At 39.9% G+C, this 19,963-nt stretch overlaps 1 non-coding gene across 1 annotated transcript; it reads right to left on the bottom strand.

The window, feature by feature from the left end:
- Positions 1 to 14,429: 14,429 nt before the first annotated feature.
- LOC122096788 lies at positions 14,430 to 14,591 on the bottom strand. The gene has a single exon (XR_006145394.1). It is a non-coding gene; the product is annotated as a U1 spliceosomal RNA (small nuclear RNA).
- Between the last annotated feature and the right edge of the window lie 5,372 nt (positions 14,592 to 19,963).

Genomic DNA, 19,963 nt, shown 5'->3' with positions numbered 1-19,963 from the left:
CCCCTCCCCCCCAATCCCAATCCTTCTCCTTCCCCCCCTTCCCCCCGCCCCGCACAGACGTTGTAAAGCATGTTTTGGACATGACAACTTGTACTTCTCATTGTTGCAACAGGTCCACCTGTATCCTTAAACAACTGGTTTTTCCCCATCTCCTCCACAAGTTATACTGACATCAAATATAGTGAAAGCAGGGGTTATACTGTGGGGGAGGGACATACAAAGCAACAAAGACATAATCTTATAAATGCGTTAGAAACACATGCATGAAAAAAAAAAACATTAAAATACATATCTAAGGGCTCATTTTCCTGACATCACATTATCTGACCTTTTCCGCTTGACTCATACATATACTAGATATTGCAAATAAGGGAAACCATGGGACCTATGTTTCTTTGGGCCTGGCTTACTTCACTTAATATAATTTTTTCCAAGTTTTTCCATTTCCTAACAAATGGGGCAATGTCATTCTTTCTGATGGAGGCATAGAATTCCATTGTGTATATATACCACATTTTCTTGATCCATTCATCTACTGAGGGGCATCTGGGTTGGTTCCATATCTTAGCTATGGTAAATAATGCTGCAATAAACATAGTTGTGCTGGTAGCTTTAGTGTGGTCTTGTTTGTAAACATTTGGGTAAATGCCCAAAAGTGGGATTGCTGGGTCATAGGAGAGTTCTATGTGAAGTCTTTTGAGGAACCTCCATACTGCTTTCCAAAGTGGTTGAACAAGTTTACATTCCCACCAACAATGAAGTAAGGTTCCTTTCTGTCCACATCCCCTCCAGCATCTGTTGTTGTTAGAGTTCTTGATTTTTGCTGTTCTAACTGGGGTGAGGTGATATCTCAAAGTTATTTTGATTTGCATTTCTTTTATGGCTAGGGATGTTGAACATTTCTTCATGTGTCTATTGGCCATCCTTCTTTCTTCTTCAGAGAAGTCTCTCTTTAAGTCTTTCGCCCACTTATTTATTGGGCAGTTGTTTCTTTGAGGATTTGATGTTGGGGGGTTTAATTTTTTGAGTTCCAAGTATATTTTAGATATGAGACCCTTGTCCGTTGTATGGCTAGTGAAGATCTTCTCCCAATCCGTGGGCTTTCTATTGATCTTGCTAGCTATGTCATTTGCCCTGCAGAAGCTCTGCAACTTTATGCAATCCCATTTGTCCAACCTTTCTTTGATTTGCTGTGTTTCCGGGTCTCTAGTCAGAAAATTTCGGCCTGAGCCAAGGAGACCTAGGGTTTCTCCTATTCCATCCTTCAATGTTTTCAGAGTGTCTGCTTTGAGTTCAAGGTCTTTGATCCATTTGGAGTTGATTCTGGTGCAGGGTGATATATAAGGATCTAGCTTTATTTTTCAACATGTAGTTAACCAATTTTGCCAGCACCATTTACTGAAGAGGCTGTGTTTGTTCCATTCTACTGTTTTAGCTCCCTTATCGAAGATTAGATGGCTATAGGTCTGTAGGTTCATTTCTGGGTTTTCAATTCTATTCCATTAGTCCTGAGGTTTGCTCTTATGCCAATACCAAGCTGTTTTGATTACTATGGCTTTCTAGTAGAGTTTGAAATTTGGTATTGATATTCCTCCAGCAGTGTTCTTTCCGTTGAGGAGCGTTTTTGCTATTCGGGGTCTTTTATTGTTCCATATGAATTTTTGGATTGCCTCTTCTATTTCCTTGAAGAATGAGGTTGGAATTTTGATAGGTATTGTGTTGAATTTGTAGATAGCCTTGCGAAGTATTGCCATTTACACGATGTTAATCTTTCCAATCCAGGAGCATGGGAGGCTTTACCATTTTTTTAGTTCAGTGTTGATTTCCTTTTTCAAGATTTTAAAGTTTTCATCATAGAGGTCCTTCACTTCTTTGGTTAAGTTAATTCCTAGGTATTTTATTTTTTGTGGGGCTATTACAAATGGAGTTGCTTTCCTAATTTCAGCCACACTTTTCTCATTGTTGGCATACAGAAAAGCCATTGATTTGGGGGGGTTAATTTTATAACCTGCTACTTTGCCAAAGTTTTGAATCAGCTTGAGTAATTTGGGAGTGGAGTCTATGGGGTACTTTAAATACAAGATCATGTCATCTGCAAAGAGGGAGAGTTTTATTTCTTCTTTCCCTATTTGGATCCCCTTTATGTCTGCATCTTGTCTTATTGCTGTAGCTAGGCATTCTAATACTAGATTGAAGAGAAGTGGAGAGAGTGGGCATCCTTGTCTTGTTCCTGAGTTAAGAGGAAATGGCTTTAGTTTTTCACCACTGAGTATAATGCTGGCTGTAGGTTTGTCATATACAACCTTTATTGTATTGAGGAATGTTCCATGTATTCCTAATTTTTCCAAAACCTTCATCATGAAGGGGTGTTGGATCTTGTCGAATGCTTTTTCTGCGTCTATTGAGATAACCATGTGGTTCTTATTGTTGCTCCTGTTGATGTGATGAATAATATTACTTGATTTGCCTATATTGAACCAGCTTTGCATCCCTGAAATGAATCCTGTTTGATCGTGGTGTATGATCTTTTGGATGAATTGTTGAAGTCGATTGGCCAAAATTTTGTTGAGAAGTTTTGCATCAATATTCATCAAAGAAACGGGTCTATAGTTCTCTTTCTTTGATGAGTCCCTGCCTGGTTTTGAGATGAGGGTTATGATGGCTTCATAGAATGTGTTCGGTAGTGAGCTTTCTCTTTCAATTTCATTGAAGAGTTGGAGGAGTATTGGTGTGAGCTCTGCTTTGAAGGCCTTGTAAAATTCCGCTGTAAAACCATCTGGTCCTGGACTTTTCTTAGCTGGGAGGTCTCTTATTGCTGTTTCTATTTCAGTGCTTGATATGGGCCTGTTAAGATCGTTTAACTCATCTTGGTTTAGTTTTGGCATGTCAATATTTGCTAGGAAAAGATCCATTTCTGTAAAGTTCTCAAACGTATTAGCATAGAGTTTTGAGAAGTATTCCCTTATAATGTTCTGAATCTTGGTTGTTTCCGTGGTGATGTTTTCATTCTCATCTCTGAGTTTATTAATTTGGGTGTATTCTCTTCTTTTTCTGATAAGATTTGCTAAGGGTCTGTCAATTTTGTTAAGTTTTTCGAAGAACCAACTCTTAGTTTTGTTGGTTCTTTCTATAGTTTTTTTGGATTCAAATTCATTTAATTCTGATTTAATTTTGATTATTTCTTTCGGTTTATTGGATTGGGGTTTATCTTGCTGCTCTTTTTCAAGGAGATTTAGATGTGTCATTAAATTGTTAGTTTCAGATTTCTCCAATTTGTTAATGTAGGAGCTCAGAGCTATAAACTTGCCTCTGAGTACTGCCTTTGTTGTGTCACAGAGGAGCTGGTAATTTGTGTGTTCATTTTTGTTGAATAGCATGAACATTTTAATTTCCATTCTAATCTCTTCCATGACCCATTCATGATTCAGCAGTGTGTTGTTCAGCCTCCATGTGATGCTGGACTTTCTTTGGTGGCTTTTGGTGTTGAGTTCTAATTTTATTCCCTTGTGGTCAGAGAGGATGCAAGGTAAAACTTCAACGTTTCTGAATTTAGACAAGTTTGCTTTGTGGCCTAAAATGTGGCCTATTTTAGAAAACGTTCCATGTGCTGCTGAGAAAAACGTGTATTCTGATGCTGCTGGGTGAAATGTTCGGTAGATGTCTGTTAAGTCTAGTTGATCTATAGATCTGCGGTTTCTCTGTTGAGTTTTTGCCGAGTTGATCTATCTAGTAGGGAGAGTGGTGTGTTAAAATCCCCAACAATTAATGTCTTTGGATCTATATGGGATTTGAGGGAAAGTAGTGTTTCTTTGATAAATTTGGGTGCTCCATTGTTTGGCGAATAGATATTTAGAATTGTAATATCCTCCTGAAGTAGAGATCCTTTAATTAGTATGTAGCGACCTTCTTTATCTCTTCTCACGAATTTTAATTTGAAGTCTATTTTATCTGATATTAGGATTGCAACTCCTGCCTGTTTATGGTGGCCGTTTGCTTGGTAGATTTTGTTCCAGCCTTTAACATTGAAAATGTATCTGCTTCTTGTATCTGGATAGGCCTATCTTTTTGTATGTTTGGGAAGTTCTCTGCTAGGATCCTGTTAAACAAATTTCCTAGACCATTAACTTCTGTTTCTAGGTGTTCCTCTACACTCATTATCCTTAGATTAGGCCTTCTGATGGTGTCTTCCAGGTATTGGATAGATCTATCATATTTCTTGGACTTGTCTTGGATGATTGTATGTTCTTTCTCTATAATATCTAGGCTGTCTTCAATCCCTGAGATTCGATCTTCTGCATGGTCTAACCTGCTGTCAAGACTCTCTACTTTGTTTTTTATCTCCTTTCCTTCTAATTGGTCAGCTTTGATGGCTTCAAGTTCTTTGTTGAAGCTCTGTTTTAGATCTTGTATGAATTTCTTTACTTGCTTAATTTGGTGTTCAGTGTTTGTTCTCAAATCACTTAGTTGATTGGTTATGGTTTCTTTGGACTACCATTCCTTCTGTTTGGTTCCATTCAGCATTCCCTTTGTGGTCTCCCTGACTTCCTTCAGCTCTTTGTTTATGGTTTCCATGAATGCCTTTAGTGATCTTTGTGTATTCTCTACCTGGTCTCTCAATTTTTGTATTACTCTTTGATTAGCTTCCTCCCGTTCGTGGGATTCCTGTAGTTCTCTCTCCTCCTGTTCGTGGGATTCCTGCAGTTCTCTTTGAGTGTTCTCAGCCTGCTCACGCCATTCCTCCCTTTCTCTTTGAGTATTCTCAAGTTGTTCACGCAAATCCTGTATCAGTTTTTGAGGAGCTTCCTCACGCTTATGATATTCCTGTATAAGCTCTTGGGATGGCCCCTCTCTCTCCCTTTCATGCTCATACAGAGTCCTTTGTAAGTTGTCAAACTTCTCATTTATCATGTTTGCCAGCAGTGTTTGTAGAGCTATTTGGGAACTGTCCTCTGGATTATTCATTATCTGTTCTGACCCCTGATTATCAAGATTGGGAATTGAGATATCCAGATTTGCCATTTTTCTTGTGTTTTTCCGGCTTACTCTGCCCATTTGAGATGAAAATAGCACCAGTTTTGTGCTAGGACACTATCTTAAGGCAACCACCAATCAAAGTTTGCATTTGTACAGTCAATAGTCTACAGATACAATCTAGTTCAACAGATACATCTATTCAACATCAAACAACTATATGTTAATGGGCTTCGAACCACAGGGAAGAATTTGGAAAACCAGAAATTATTATGGTTAGGGAGAGATGTGGGTAAAAAATAATAATGGATTGGTGTGGGGAGGAACAGGGAGAGTTAACAGTGTCCTAATCCCAATGCAGGAAATAGGTTGGGTAGGATGCAAGTAGAGAGAGAGAGAGAAAGAAGAAAGGGAAAGGGAAATGAATAGAGACCAGAAAAAAATAGAAACGTAAAAGTTAATATTATTATGGAGTATAAAAGACCATCTATTTAGAGAGGAATGTGAGTATATTAAGAGAAGGGAAGGGACATAGAAGAGAAGTGAAAAACTTAAAAAAAATGCTTAAAATATTATATAGGTATATAGAGGTAGTACTGCTATTAAGGAATTTAAGTCTCAGAGGTTTTGAATTGAGTAATAAATTTGTGGATTAAGTGTGTACACTATGGGGGATAGGGACTACTAGTTAACTACGGGTTTATCTGAGGATGTGCAGGACAAGAGTTAAGTCACATAAAGAACGTCAAAAGAGAGGAAAAGGTGGAAAGGATAAGAAAGGGAGAAAACAAGATCAGAATTTCAGTAGAGCTAGACAAAAAACAAAAAGATAGTTAAGAAAGAAAGAAAAATAGAAAGAAGAGAAGAAAAGAAAGGAAAACGCACATTCACGTATTCCTAAAATAAAAATTATAAGAGGAAAAAAAAAGTTACTGAAAAACAATTATTTTTTCAAAAAAGGCAAAAATTAAAGATTAACAAAATTTTTAGAAAAGGAAAAACAATTTTTTATATATATAAGGTACCAGAAAGAAAAGAAAAAAAAAAAAAAGAAAAGAAGAAGAAGAAAAAAAAGTTCTTTGATTTTTTTTTATTTTTTTGGGAGGGGTGGGAAGAATCCTGTATCTCCCTTTTGTCTGTAACCAGCCTCTTGTTGGAGTCTCTGGTCAGCTTGAGGTCCTGTGGCTTGATTGGTTTCTTAAGTCAGTTTGTTCAAACAGGCAGAAAAATGCTCTGCTTTACCCAAGATTTTGAGATCCCGCTCCCAGATTAGTTTAATGGGAGGGTGATCTGCTTTGAGAATCACAAAAGAAGGGGATGCAGTGGTGAGGCTAGGTTCTGGGTAGAGTTGAGGCCTTTCAACAATCAGTAGCTTTTCCCTGGGGCTATTTTGTGAAAAAACTCACAGAGCCCAGCCTGAAGCCATTCTCAGGGTTTCTGTTTTTCAATTGATTGTTGAGGCTGCTAGAGGGAGGGGCAGCCTCTGGCTCTGGTTACCCAGTGAGGAGAGCCACTCCAATGGCTGGCGTCTGAGCTGGGTGACTTTTCCCTGGATGGAGCTGAGTCTGGCAGGTCACTTCGGCGTTAAGTTCTTGTGGCCTGCTAAATGACTCGTTTTATTCCAAGGCCTGAGTTGGAGCTGGCACCTCCTCCTTGTCTGTAGCCAAGATGGAGGTCACCGGTGCTAGGGGGGGAGGGGTGGCCTTCCCTCCTCTGCTCCCTGAGAAGGAGTGAGGACGTCGGGCTTCTACTCACGCCGAGTCTTGGATCCTGGGTCGTCTCTGGTCTGCAAACTGCAGGATGAAGATGTCTGCTCCTTGTCAGTTCTTGCTGGTGTTGGATAGAATCCGCTCGCCCGCTGCGTCTGGCTCCTTCCTCCCGGACTCTCTGTGTGAGTGCTCAGGTATGACCCAAGCTGCGGTGTCTGCCGCGACCCTGCCGCCGCAGCCGCCGCCGCTGCCGCCGCGGTGGCTGCTGGCAAGAGCTCAGATCTGTCTTCTTGCCTTGGCTTTCCCTCTCTTGTCTAACTCTCTGTCCTGTGATGGCACACTTGGTGTGCTTCTCTGGCTTAGGACTGTTCACTGGAACTCTAAAACTGCTTTCTATGCAAGAGCTTGTTCAGATTCCAGCTTCTCCTCCGCCATCTTCCCGGAACCCCCCTGTTAAACGTATTTGTGGATGTGGGAACTGGCCATTTTGGGTGCTTTGGTGGTGGGTCTCTCTGCAGCTTCACAATAAACTTCTATGATGTCACAGCCTTTTTCCATCACAACGGATAGGTGTCAGCCCCTGATCTCACTCTTATGTGGACTTAGATACACAAGGAGGTAAAATAATTAGAAGAAATGACTATTAACTACAAGACCTCAGCTTGATGAGCTTTCCTGAGTGAATTCTGAGATTACATGAAGAGAGCAGGCTCATCTCTACACAAGGCTACTAAGCACTAAGGACCAGGCACTGTTGTAGGCAACTGGAGAAACATGTCAATACAGCTGCGAATGGCCTTCTCCATGCAAATTTCATGCTGAAGGAGAAAACCAGAAATCCCAATGATAATATCAATGAATCAGAAGGATGGTGATCTGGGGAGACAGCTTCACATTGAGGATGGGAGGAAGAGACATATGATCAACAATACATGCAGTTATTGCTTTTCCAGGCTGGCACCAATCACAATCCCAGATCTCATCTTTCTGGGTAGCCAATTATAGGTATGAAGCCCCTGCAGTGGGCTCTTTGATATCAATATCTATAACCAATGTGTGCTATGTTTCTTGGAAGTTTCTTGAGAGAAAGGTTCCAAATTAAGCATATTATGTATCCTAAACATTCATTTCATTATCTTCTAATTATTTGAATATGAGCTGTATTCCTTACTTTTTGGAAAAATCAACACAATTTTTTTTTCATTGTTCAAATCCTGGGGAGGGAAGGAAAATCACAGCTTCTTTGCCAAACTAAAAAGTAATAGTCATTTCAACTTACCAGTTTTTCCAAATAGTATGGCTTGTCCTTGATGGATTTTTCATCTTCAACAATGTTAGATGGATGAAATTATAAATGGGAGAAAAGCAACCACATAGTAGCAAGTTTATCACAATAACAGATATAATCTGTCCATTTTCTGCTCAATGAAAACATTTGCCACAAGAATTAAAAATCTTGAATAAAAACTTGGAGATTCTTACTCTTTATACAAAGTTGTTTTTGTTGTTGTTGTTGTTTTTTGTCGGTCGTGGGCCTTGAACTGCCTAGGGGCAGTCCCTTAGCTATTCAGCTCACGGAAAGCACTCTACCACTTGAGCCACAGCACTACTTCTAGTTTTCTGGTGGTTATTTTTAGATAAGCTTCATGGAGTTTCCTGCCCAGGGTGGCTTTGAACTGCAATCTTCAGGGCTCAGCCTCCTGAGTAGATAGGAATACAGACATGAGCCACCAGCACCTAGCCAAACTTGTATTTTCTTCAGTTTTGTTGGCTTGAATGATTACCAAGGAAAAAATAGAACCTAAAATTGTTAGTTTGTGCTAAAATTTGCAATAGTTTTACCACGAAGAATAGTGAAATATTTAGAATTACATATTTTGAGAAAATGTAGCTTATTAGCTTTTATTGTTCTAAAATAATAGAATCTATCTCTTTTTTTTTGTAGACATTGTAGTCTGAGTTCAAACTTGTACTTGTTGACAGGCACTCTACTCGGTGAGCCACGTACTTCTCATTTTTAAATCAATCATCATTTAAATAATTTGAAACTCACAAGGCTTCTTTTGTTAAGATTAAGTAAAATAAGCCTAAACTCCTGCCTTTTGAGTAACAGAAAAAATCCTAATATCTAGAATGAACAGACAAAAAATGAAACACCCTAAGAACAAATAATCTTATCAATAAATAGGCAAGTGAATTGACTAGATAGTTCCCCAAAACTGATATAGGTGTCTAAGTTATACATGAAAATATTCAACACCTTTAGTAATCAAGGAAATGCAAATCAAATCTATGTTGAAGTTCATGTTTGCCTAATCAGAATGCCTATTAAAAAAGAAAACAGAAATACTTGCAAGGAGGTGGGGAAAGATACCCTACACAATGATGGCAATTAAGTGAATCCGTGTAGCCCCAACAGAAATCAGTGTGGAAGTTCCACACAAGAAATCCTACATATACACCTGAAGAAATGTAAGTCAGCCTTACAGTAGAGCTATCTGCACACACATTTTTTACAGCATGATTCAAAATAATCACATTCCAGAATCAGTCACCACAAGCAGAAAAGTGTGTAAAACTGTTATCTCCAATTAACAATTAAAAAATCTAGGAGTAGAGCTGTGGAGCAAGTGGCAGAGTACCAGCCTTGATGGAAGGAAGCCAATCAAGAGATTAATGTCCTAGTAGTTAAAGCCTCAGAACTGGCAAACACACACACACACACACACACACACACACACAAAAAACCAATGCTTCCTATATTTTTTAGCCAAGTTTCTTATTCCCCTAAGATGCATACATCTATGACAGAGCTAAATATAATGGGAAAGTGATATTTATAACGATAAACTTCTACTGAAGAACCCAAATTTATTTTCTTTTTTTTATTGTAAAGATACTATACAGAGGGTTACAGTTACATGAGTGAGGGAATGAGTACACTTCCTCTTGAACATTGTTACCCCCTCCATTGTTTTCCCCCTACCATCCCCTCCCTCCCTACCTTCCCCAAGATTCTTTTTTTTTATTGTGATTAAGTGATTACATAATTTACGGAATTTCACAGTATTGTGGAATAATCATGTTCATTTAAAGTCACAAGTTCATTCTAACTTTCCTGGAGCAAATTGTCTATCACAGTCTGTAACATATAACGGTGTTCACATGTTATATATCATATATGTGATCAGCAGCATGGGGATATTTAGTAGTGGTTCAACCAGATGAGTGGGAGTTCTTTGTTTCTTAAGTCCTGTTAGTTTTGTCGTATAACATAACATTTTGGATTTAGCATCCACTTATCAGGGAGACCATGTACCGTTTGTCTCTTCGTTCTTGGCTTACCTCGCTCAACATGATTCCTTCTAGTTCCATCCCTTTCCCCGTAAATGCCATTATTTTGTCATTTCTAATGGCTGCATAATATTCCATTGTGTATAGATACCACAATTTTTGGATCCATTCAGCAAGGTGCCATCCTAATCCCTTAATGTCATGCTTTGTTATGATAACTGGAAAAGTCTAACCTCTGGCATGGGCTGCAGTCCATGCTGGTAAACAGCATCTGAAAATAGTAATTGGCTCACAGCCAGTCAGACCAACCCAGACGGGAAGCAGGAGTGACGTGGTGCAGGCACATGGCCCCTACTCCTCTATTCACCTAAACTGGAATCAGAGTGAGGTGACACAGGCAAGCAGTCCCCACTCACCCAGACCGGATGCCAGAGTGAGGAGGGCACCAAGGAGTGAGCCAAGGGCACCAAGCCCAGACTTATCCAACCAGGAAGCAGTAGTGAGGTGATGCAGGGACATGGCTCCTACCCACCCACACCAGAGGCAGTGGTGAGGTGACACAAGCACCACGGCTTCTACTCCCCAACTCACACAGACCAGAAGCAGGAGTGAGATGACACATGCACGCGCCCCCCACTCATCTAGAGTGGAAGCAGGAGAGAGTGAAATGGGCATGCAGCCCACACTCACCCAGACCAGAAGTGGGAGTGAGGTGGTGCAGGCACACGGCTCCTACCCACCCAGACCAGAAGCAGGAGTGAGGTGACAGGGGCACAGGGACCCCCTTACCTTCCCCCAAACTGGAAACAGGAGTGAGGTGACACAGCATGCGGCCCCTACTTATCTAGCCAGGAAGCAGAAGTGAGTTGATGGTCTCATGCTACACCAGAGGCATGATCCTAGCATTCCGGGCAGCCCCCTTCTCTCCTGGCCTTTGTGAAGGGCTGCTAGGTTCCATGATGCACTCCGGAGGTCAAGGGGCTGGAGCCAAGGTTGCTGCTGCCCTCCCTCAACCGTTACTGCACCTGTTGCAGCTATGGTAGCAAATTTAATAAGTTCTAATTCACAGACCATATACTATGAACTATTAGTGTCTTCAGGTGCCATGTTCCACTTGCTAGTCACTTAATTTTATTGTTGCCAATGTCTTAAGTGTTCACTGACTTGTAAATATGCTGGAATGGACATCCTAATATCACTGATGTCTTTTAATTTCTAGGAATGATGATTTTGAAATGACCCTTTCTGAAGAGAAGAGGAGGGAACATAGACCCAATTGTTGAAGTGTGTCTTTGGGTGACACTATTGGCCCAAGAATGAGTCAACACATCTGGTATCCAGTTGTTTTGGTGTTAGTCTTTGCGTCATGTTTTCTGTTTGGCCTTGGAGAGTCTTAGGCTTCTCTTTGTAGACACAGAAGATGGGAAAGTAATTGCCAAGGCTTATATATTCAGGAGCCATTTACTTTCTGCCCTTCTGAAATGGCATCTCACTACATAGCCAAAATGGCCTTGAACTTATACTGCTTCTGCTTCAGCCTCCCAAGTGATGGAACTACAGGCTTACCATACCATGCCCAGCTATCTCTCATGGACCATTTGAAATAGAAAAATCATGACATGTGTGCTATATCTACTAAGAGACTTGTGCAAAGATCAAATAATTTACAACCCTGTTGTTAAGAATATAGACTCATATTAAACTGAATTTCAAATTCAATTTTGGTTTCTTACCTGCTTTTGGTTAAAGAGGTAGACACTATATCACTGAGCTTTATTCACTTGTACAGAAATGTGAATGGTGCCAGGGACAGGTGGCTCATGCCTATAATCTTACTTAGGAGGCTTAGATGTAAGGCTTGTGTTTCGGCAGAAAAGTCCCCATTAGGACAAGAGCCAAACTGATGAGCCAGATACTCTTCTGAAAAATGGTTTAATATGGTAGATTGTTTCCCACATGTCAGTTTGTCATTCTGCTTCTAGTCAGAAAATTTATAAGGTTCAGAGAATGATTCAAGCTCTCTGTTAAACCATACTGTAGCCATTTTGATTTTTATTAAAGGAATAATGAATTTAAACATTGGTAGCTCATGCCTATAATCCTTGCTGCTTAGGAGGCTGAGATCTGAGGAACATGATTTCAGGCCAGCCCAAGCAGGAAAGTCCATGAGACTTGTCTCCAATTAAGCAGTGATAAACCCAGAAGAAGAGGTATGGCTTAATAGAGTATTATTCCTAAAGAAAAATCTCTATTTAAGCTGCCCTAAAACTTCAGGTCATATGTTGGGACATTGCCACCTACAATGCTGCTGGACCCTGCCTTCCTTTGGTGTGTTTGCCTAGAGCCTGGCTTTCACTCCTGTGGATATAGGCTGTTTAGCCCTCAACCTTGGGGGTGGCATGATCCGTGTATGGAATATACTGCCCAGACAAACAACTATGATGTAAGCAATGACTGACAAGGTGTTAAGTCCAAAGTTACAATGGTAAGGATGTATTCTGTTTAGCTTTTTTCTTTAGTTAATTGCTTTTTTGTTGTTGTAAAGATACTATACAGAGGGTTACAGTTACATGAGTGAGGTAATGAGTACACTTCTTCTTGAACATTGTTACCCGCTCCATAGTTTTCCCCCTACCATCCCCTCCCTCCCTCCCTTCCCCGAGGTTCTTTTTTTTTTTTTGATTGTGATTAAGTGATTACATAATTTCCAGAATTTCACAGTATTGTGGAATAATGATGCTCATTTAAAGTCACAAGTTCATTCTAACTTTCCTGGAGCAAATTGTCTATCACAGTCTGTAACATATAACGGTGTAGTTAATTGCTTTTTAAAGTTTATACGCTTATTTAATGTACTCTAGGAAATCAAAAGTTAATATTTGGGATTTTTGGTGCAATTTGCAATTAGGCAAGTAAGAGCACCCATTGTCCCCAAATTCAACATTTAAAATTATTAAAACTTTGTTCAGATGTTTTAGTCATCAGAAATTTGAGCCAGGGATGTAATGCTTGCTGCTGGGTCTTCACTGATACAGAGAGGATTATGATTTGATGTTAGCCCAGGAAAAACATTAAAAATATTGGATCTCAATCAACATCTGAACCCAATGCATTGTGCTTCTTAGGTAAAAAGAAGGATTGTCGTCCATACCGGCCTGATCACAGACATAAAACCCTACCACAAAAATGGCTAAGCCAAGCTGGGCGCAGGTGGCACATGTCTGTAATCTTAGCTACACAGGCTCAAACAGTAGAGCCCTTGCCTTGAGCTGAAGAGCTCTGGGACAACACCCAGGCACAGAGTTCAAGTCACATAACCAACAAAAGAAAAATGAGGGCTGGGAAGGTAGCTCAGTGGTAGAGCGCTTGTCTTGCATGCCTGAGGGCCTGGGTTCGATTCCTCAGCACCACATAAGTAAAAAGAAAAAAGCTGGAAGTGGCGATGTGGTTCAAGTGGTAGAATGCTAGCCTTGAGCTGAAGAGCTGAAGGACAGTGCCCAGGCCCAAAGTTCAGGCCCCATGACTGGACCGCCCTCCAAAAAGAAAGAAAGAAAGAAAAATGACTAAAGCCAAAAAAAGCACATGTATGGATCATCTAGTAGAGTACCTACCTAAAATGCATGAGGACCTGAGTTTAAGTTCTAGGATAGAAAGGGGGAAAGGATGTGAAGGAATAGAAGGAAGAAAAGAAGGAAGGAAGGAGTTATTCTGTATATTGTGCTTGCTTAGCTATTTCATTAAGGTGGCTTCTCATTCCTTTTTCTTTTCTTTTTTTTTTTTTTGGTCGGTTGTGGGGCTTGAACTCAGTTTCTGGATCCTGTCCTTGGTCTTTTTGCTCAAGGCTAGTGTTCTACCGCTTTGAGTTACATTGTAACTTATGGTTTTCAGTGGTTAATTGGAAATAAGAATCTCATAGATTTTCCTTCCTAGGCTCGTGTTGAACCTTGATCCTCAGATTTCAGCCTTCTGACTCGCTAGAATTACAGGTATGAGCCATTGGCTCTGGTTACTCATTTGTTTTCTTTCTATTTGTAAGTCATGGGACTTGAACTCTGGGTGCTGTCCCTGAGCTCTTCAGCTCAAGTGAAGTGTTCTACCGCTTGAGCCAGAGCCCACTTCTGGTTTTCTGGTGGTTAATTGAAGATAAGAATCTCATGAGCTTTCCTACCTGGGCTGGCTTTGAACTGCAATCCTCAGATCTCAGCCTCTTGAGTAGTTAGGATTACATGTGTAAGCCACCTGCACCCAACTTCCTCATTTATTTTCTCATGGTGAGTTGTAGCTGATTTCTCTACTCCTTGTAGTTCCTAGAAACTACAAAGTAAGCCTAGAGGTACCTCATCCTTTACAGTATCCTTAGGACCAAGTGACTGCTGAGTGCAGGAAAGGAGACGAGGGCAGTATAAAATACAATGCTATTTATCATCTATTCATCCATCTACCTATCTATCTATCCAGAAAAGAGCACTAACACAGTCCCCCACTATGACAAATTATGCAGTCGAATTTCCCACATTGGGGAAATCGCGGTGTCAGCACATCTGGAGTGCAATAGATAAGCCTTGCCCTGGGAAAACCACCTTCGTGATCATGGTATCTCCCCTGCCAGGTAAGTGACAATGATGACTTGGTATTTAAAAAACTAACAAATACATGAGAGTAGTTCACATTTGTAATCCTAGCTACTCAGAATGCTGAAATCTGAGGATTAAGCTTTAAATACTAGATAAATTTTGCTGAATTTTGCTTAAAGCTCCTTTGGTGTTTTTAATTGTAGGTTTATTTATTTTCTTGTTTTACTGTTTCTTACTGTGACTACCAAAAAGATGAGTGACTTCCGTTGCTTGTATTCCTGGATTACTTTGGAGGTGCTCTAAGACTTCATTAGAGGCCAGACTTGTTCTACTCAGTTGAGTAGCCAGCCACAAAGCTGTAAGTGACAATTCTTACAGTAAGCAAAATTGCATAAAATTAAAAATTCAGACACACAGTTACACTAGCCATATTTCAAATAAAAATAGAATTCAAATTTCAGTGAATGTTAGTAAAGTTTTAATGCATTCATTCTATCTGTGTCCTCTGTCACACTGCCACAGAAGAATGTAATACTTACGGCATATCATGTGGCTCCCAAGGTCTGGACGTACTTTGTTCCTTTACAGAAAATGTTTGCCTGACCATGTACCCTAATGAATATCATTTATTATGCAGAGCTACCCTCTTTTCTATATGCAGTTATTTCTCCCTCTCCTTTTCTCCCTCCCTCTCTTTTCCCTCACCCAATCTCTCCCTTTCCTTGTTTTAGGGATCAAAACTCATGCATGGTAAGCTGCTAAGCTGAATCCCAGCCTTGTGTATGATTTTGTGTTTGGTGAGGGGGTACTTTTTCAGGGCTTGAACTTCGGCCCTGGACACTATCTCAACTCCTCTTTCTTTCTTTCATTTTGTCAGTCATGGAGCCTGAACACTGAAATCTGGGCTTGGTCACTGTCCTTCAGCTCTTTAGATGAAGAATAGTGCTTTACCATTTGACCCACAGCACCACTTCTGGCTTTTCCCTACTTATGTGGTGATGAGTAATCAAACTCAGGGCCTCACGCATGCAAGACAATCACTCTACCCCTAAGCAACCTTCCCAGCCCTCATTCTATTTTAAAAATAAAGAAAATTCAAAACATGCCTTTTATGAATCCTCATCCAATTTATTAAAACATATTGTATGTTCTTTAAGCTGTTTTTAAAATGTTTTAGTGTAAAAATATTGTACAGAAGTTTTACAGTTACTTGAGTAAAGTAGTGAGTACAATTCCTAGCGAGCATTGTCACCACCTCCTTTCTTTTCCCCAAACATCCCTTCCCTCTCCACCTTCCCAACACCTCCCAACCCTCACCAATGTTGTAAAGTTTGTTTACAACACAGTATTTTGTACATCTCATTGTTACAATGGGTTAAACTGTATCCTTATTTAAGTATCTTGTTATGTACATACAAGACGCAGGTCACCAGAAACAAATACAGTGAAAACAGGAGTAATACCCTGGAGGAAGAACATACCAGAGAAACAAAAAAAAATCACATAGTACATTATAAATATGTTAAAAACAATAGCAAGGAAGAAAAAAGCACTGGAACTCCGGTATTGGGGTTTATTTCACTTAGCATCATCTTATATGGTCATATGTACATAGCTTTTGATCTTTCCTTCTTGTCTAGACATATACTAGTTATTGCAAAAAAGGGAAACTATAGGACCTACGTTTTTTGGGGTCTGGCCTACGTCACTTAATATAATATTTTCCAAGTCTTTCTATTTCCTAACAAGTGGGGTGAGGTAATTCTGATGGAGGCATAGAATTCTATTATATATATATATATATATATAATATATATATATAATATATATATATATATATACACACACACACACACACACACACATATATGTATATATATATGTGTGTGTGTATATGTATGTATGTATACATATATATACATATATAAATATATCACATTTTCTTGATCCATTCATCTACTGAGGGACATCTGGGTTGGTTCCATATCTTAGCTATGGTAAATAATGCTGCAATAAACAGTTGTGCTGGTAGCTTTAATATAGCCTTGTTTGTGATCATTTGGGTAAATGCCCAAAAGTGGGATTGTTGGGTCATAGGGAAGCTCTATGTCGAGTCTTTTGAAGACTATCCATACTGCTTTCCAAAGTGGATGAACAAGTTTACACTCCCACCAACAGTGCAGTAAGGTTCCTTTTTGACCACATCCCCTCCAGCATCTGTTATTATTAGAGTTCTTGATTATAGCCATTTTAACTGGGATGAGGTGGAATCTCAACATTGTCTTGATTTGCATTTCTTTTATGGCTAGAGAAGTTGAGGATTCCTTCATGTGTCTATTGGCCATTCTTAGTTCCTCTTCAGAGACCTTTCTCTTAAAGTCTTTAGCCCACTTATTTATGGGGCAGTTGTTTCTTTGAAGATTTGTTCTTGGGGAATTTAAGTTTTTGAGTTCTAAATATATTTTAGATATGAGACCCTTGTCCATTGTATGGCTAGTGAAGATCTTCTCCCAGTACTCGGGCTTTCTATTGATCTTGCTAGCTATGTCCTTTGCCATGCAGAAGCTCTGCAGTTTCATGCAATCCCATTTGTCCAACCTTTCTATGATTTGATGTGTTTCTGGGTCTTTATTAAGAAACTTTCAGCATGTGCCAAGGAACCTAGAGGTTCTCCTCTTCCTTCCTGTATTGTTTTCAGGCTATCTGCTTTGACTCCAAGGTCTTTGATCCATTTGGAGTTGATTCTGTTGCAGGGTGCTATATAAGGATCTAGTTTTAGTTTTCTACAGGTGTGAAACATAGTACATGTTTTATAAGTCTTTGCCCATCTCTCTAGAGCCCTCCACAAGTTTATATGTATGTGTAGCTTGGGAAGGGAAATAAGATTTAAATCAGGACAGTAGGAGGCTATGGTTTATGAGGCTCATTTGAAAACCTTTTGGAAGGAATATTGACTTTTTCTATCTGATGTCCTACAGATGACAATCTTGGTACAGGTATTGAGTAGACTGTCATAGGATAGGAAGCTTATAATGATTTCTCCTGACTTTCCCAAGGGGACAAGGAAGGTGAAGTAGCCATGGGCATGAATCTGTAGGGCTATTGCAATTTATTTGTATTGACTGTATTTCTAATTACTGATGCCACAGGCCAGTTGGTGAAAGGTTTTTTTTTTCTTTCATACTTTAGTTATAACTAGTTATTTTTCATTTTTTAAATTTTATTTTATTGTAAAGAGTCTATAGAGAGGCTAGAGTTACATAAATAAGGCAATGAGTACATTTCTGGTCAAGCATTGTTACCCCTTCCCTTGTTTTTCTTCCATTATCCCTTACCTCCTCCACCTCCCTCAATCTTCCCCTCCCGACCCAAAGTTGTAAAGTTCATTTCCAACATACTGTCTTATGGCTATCATTGTTGCAACAGGTCATCCTGTGTCCTTGTTTTAGCGTTTTTTATTTCTCTTCCCCTCCCAAAATTAGAAAAATATATATACAAGATGCAGGGTATGAAAGTCAAGTGCAGTGACAAAAGGGAATATACCATAGGGGGAATAATATACAAAGAAAACCAAACACTTACATAACATATCTAAAACAACAACAACAACAAATGAGCCCGAAGATATAGTAATTTGTTTTTATAGGATAGTTAGTCTAAAACTCCCTAGACATCTTAAGTTTGGACTATTTCTTTTTTCTGCCAGTCCTGTGGTTTGAACTTAGGGCATTCTACCGCTTGAGCACCAGAGCAACACTTTGAGCTTTTTCTGAGTAGTATATCTTATATACAGTGTCATAACTTTCCAGCCTAGGAAGGTTTCAAATAATGATCCTTAGTTCTCAGCTTCCTGAGTAGGCGTACAAGTATGAGCCACCAGCACCTGGCTTGAATAATCCCATAGTTTTAACTACAGCTGTTTTCATATCCCCTACCAACAATGCTTTCTGATACTTTTTAAAGTTATCTCTAAATAGCTTAGGAAGGAGTTGTTTGATCATTGTTTAATCATTTTTTTCACTTTCATCTGTATATAGTAGTTGCACACACTGAGAGGTTTGATGGAGTTACTTCCACACACTCATATGATATACCTGCTCACATTCATCCTGACTTCCCAGTGCCCATCTTGACTTCCCAGTGCCCAGCCTGACTTCCCAGTGCCCAGCCCTTGAATTCAAGGCCCAGAGCCACTGTGCACATGCAAACATTCACAAAGACAAGATAAACACACACACATACACACACACACACACACACACACACACACACACACACACACACAGCAGAGCAATTAGCAAAGGTTATACTGTGGATCAGGAACTGCAAGGAAACATGGGAAGGTAGGTTGTCTTTTCCCAGTTTCTCTGTCTTCCTCCATTCTCTGCTTTTCCTCAGAACAACTCAAGCCCTCCACACTTCACTTCTGTTTGTTTTGAACACCCTGAGCCTGGCTTCCAATATGCCATTCATAGGGAGCTGCCCTTGCCTGGATAGATGGTCCTCAAAGTAAGCAGAGTGTCTCAGGTTATATTTTATTTTTCCATTTGGAGTGTGAATGCAGGCCCCGAGACCATAAGCAGCATCTTGAAGTGTATGGACAGCTGTATTGAGCAACAAGACTCACCTCAGAAAACAAGCAGAGGAAGTGGGATGCAAAATACACAACCTGAATCAATAGATATAGGTTACTGAGAGTCAATTTCCACATTAATGGAGTGAATACAAGGGTGAGTCCATTTGAAGAGAGGTCTCCAACAATTTTATGGGACTCCATGGACAAGCCTGGCAGGAAGACACGTGTGTGTGTGTGTGTGTGTGTGTGTGTGTGTGTGTGTGTGTGTGTGCCTGAAGGCTGGGCAGGGGCTCAGGCTCAGGCTGAGTGCAGCCTGCCCTTATGCCTTTTTTGCTTCTCTACCACTTCATCCACAGCTCCACTTCTGGCTTTTTTGGTAGTTGATTGGAGATGAGATTCTGACGGACTCTCCTACCAAGGCAGGCTTCGACTGTGATATTCAAATCCCAGCCTCATGAGTAGCTAGTATTAAAGAAGTGAGGCACTGGAACCTGTCAGGAATACTCTTAAATACCAGAGCTATTCTTAGGGAGACAGGAAACACCTCAGTCCAAAAGATGGTGTTGTTTTCATGTTTTAAAAGAAAAAATGCACTCAATACTAAAATATGAAGTAATATTGAAGGAAAGAAGACAGCAAACATTCATAAATCTGGGGTTGTGAAAGCCCATTGGACATAAGTCTTTCATATAGGAATCAAAATAATATCTAAGTGGCAACATTGAGACTCACCCATGTGGTCACGTGAACTGGTTAAAGACCTATTCTCACACTGACATACCTTCAAAAGTCTGGGATTCTTCTCTGTGGAAGATGTTTCCCAGTCACACTTGTAAGTC

The sequence above is a fragment of the Dipodomys spectabilis genome, unplaced genomic scaffold (assembly GCF_019054845.1).
Source record: "Dipodomys spectabilis isolate Male_0828 unplaced genomic scaffold, ASM1905484v1 ptg000388l, whole genome shotgun sequence".
Classification (NCBI taxonomy): Eukaryota; Metazoa; Chordata; class Mammalia; order Rodentia; family Heteromyidae; genus Dipodomys; species Dipodomys spectabilis.
Note: the sequence above shows the minus strand (reverse complement) of the source record. Positions and strands in the feature narration are given on the sequence as shown.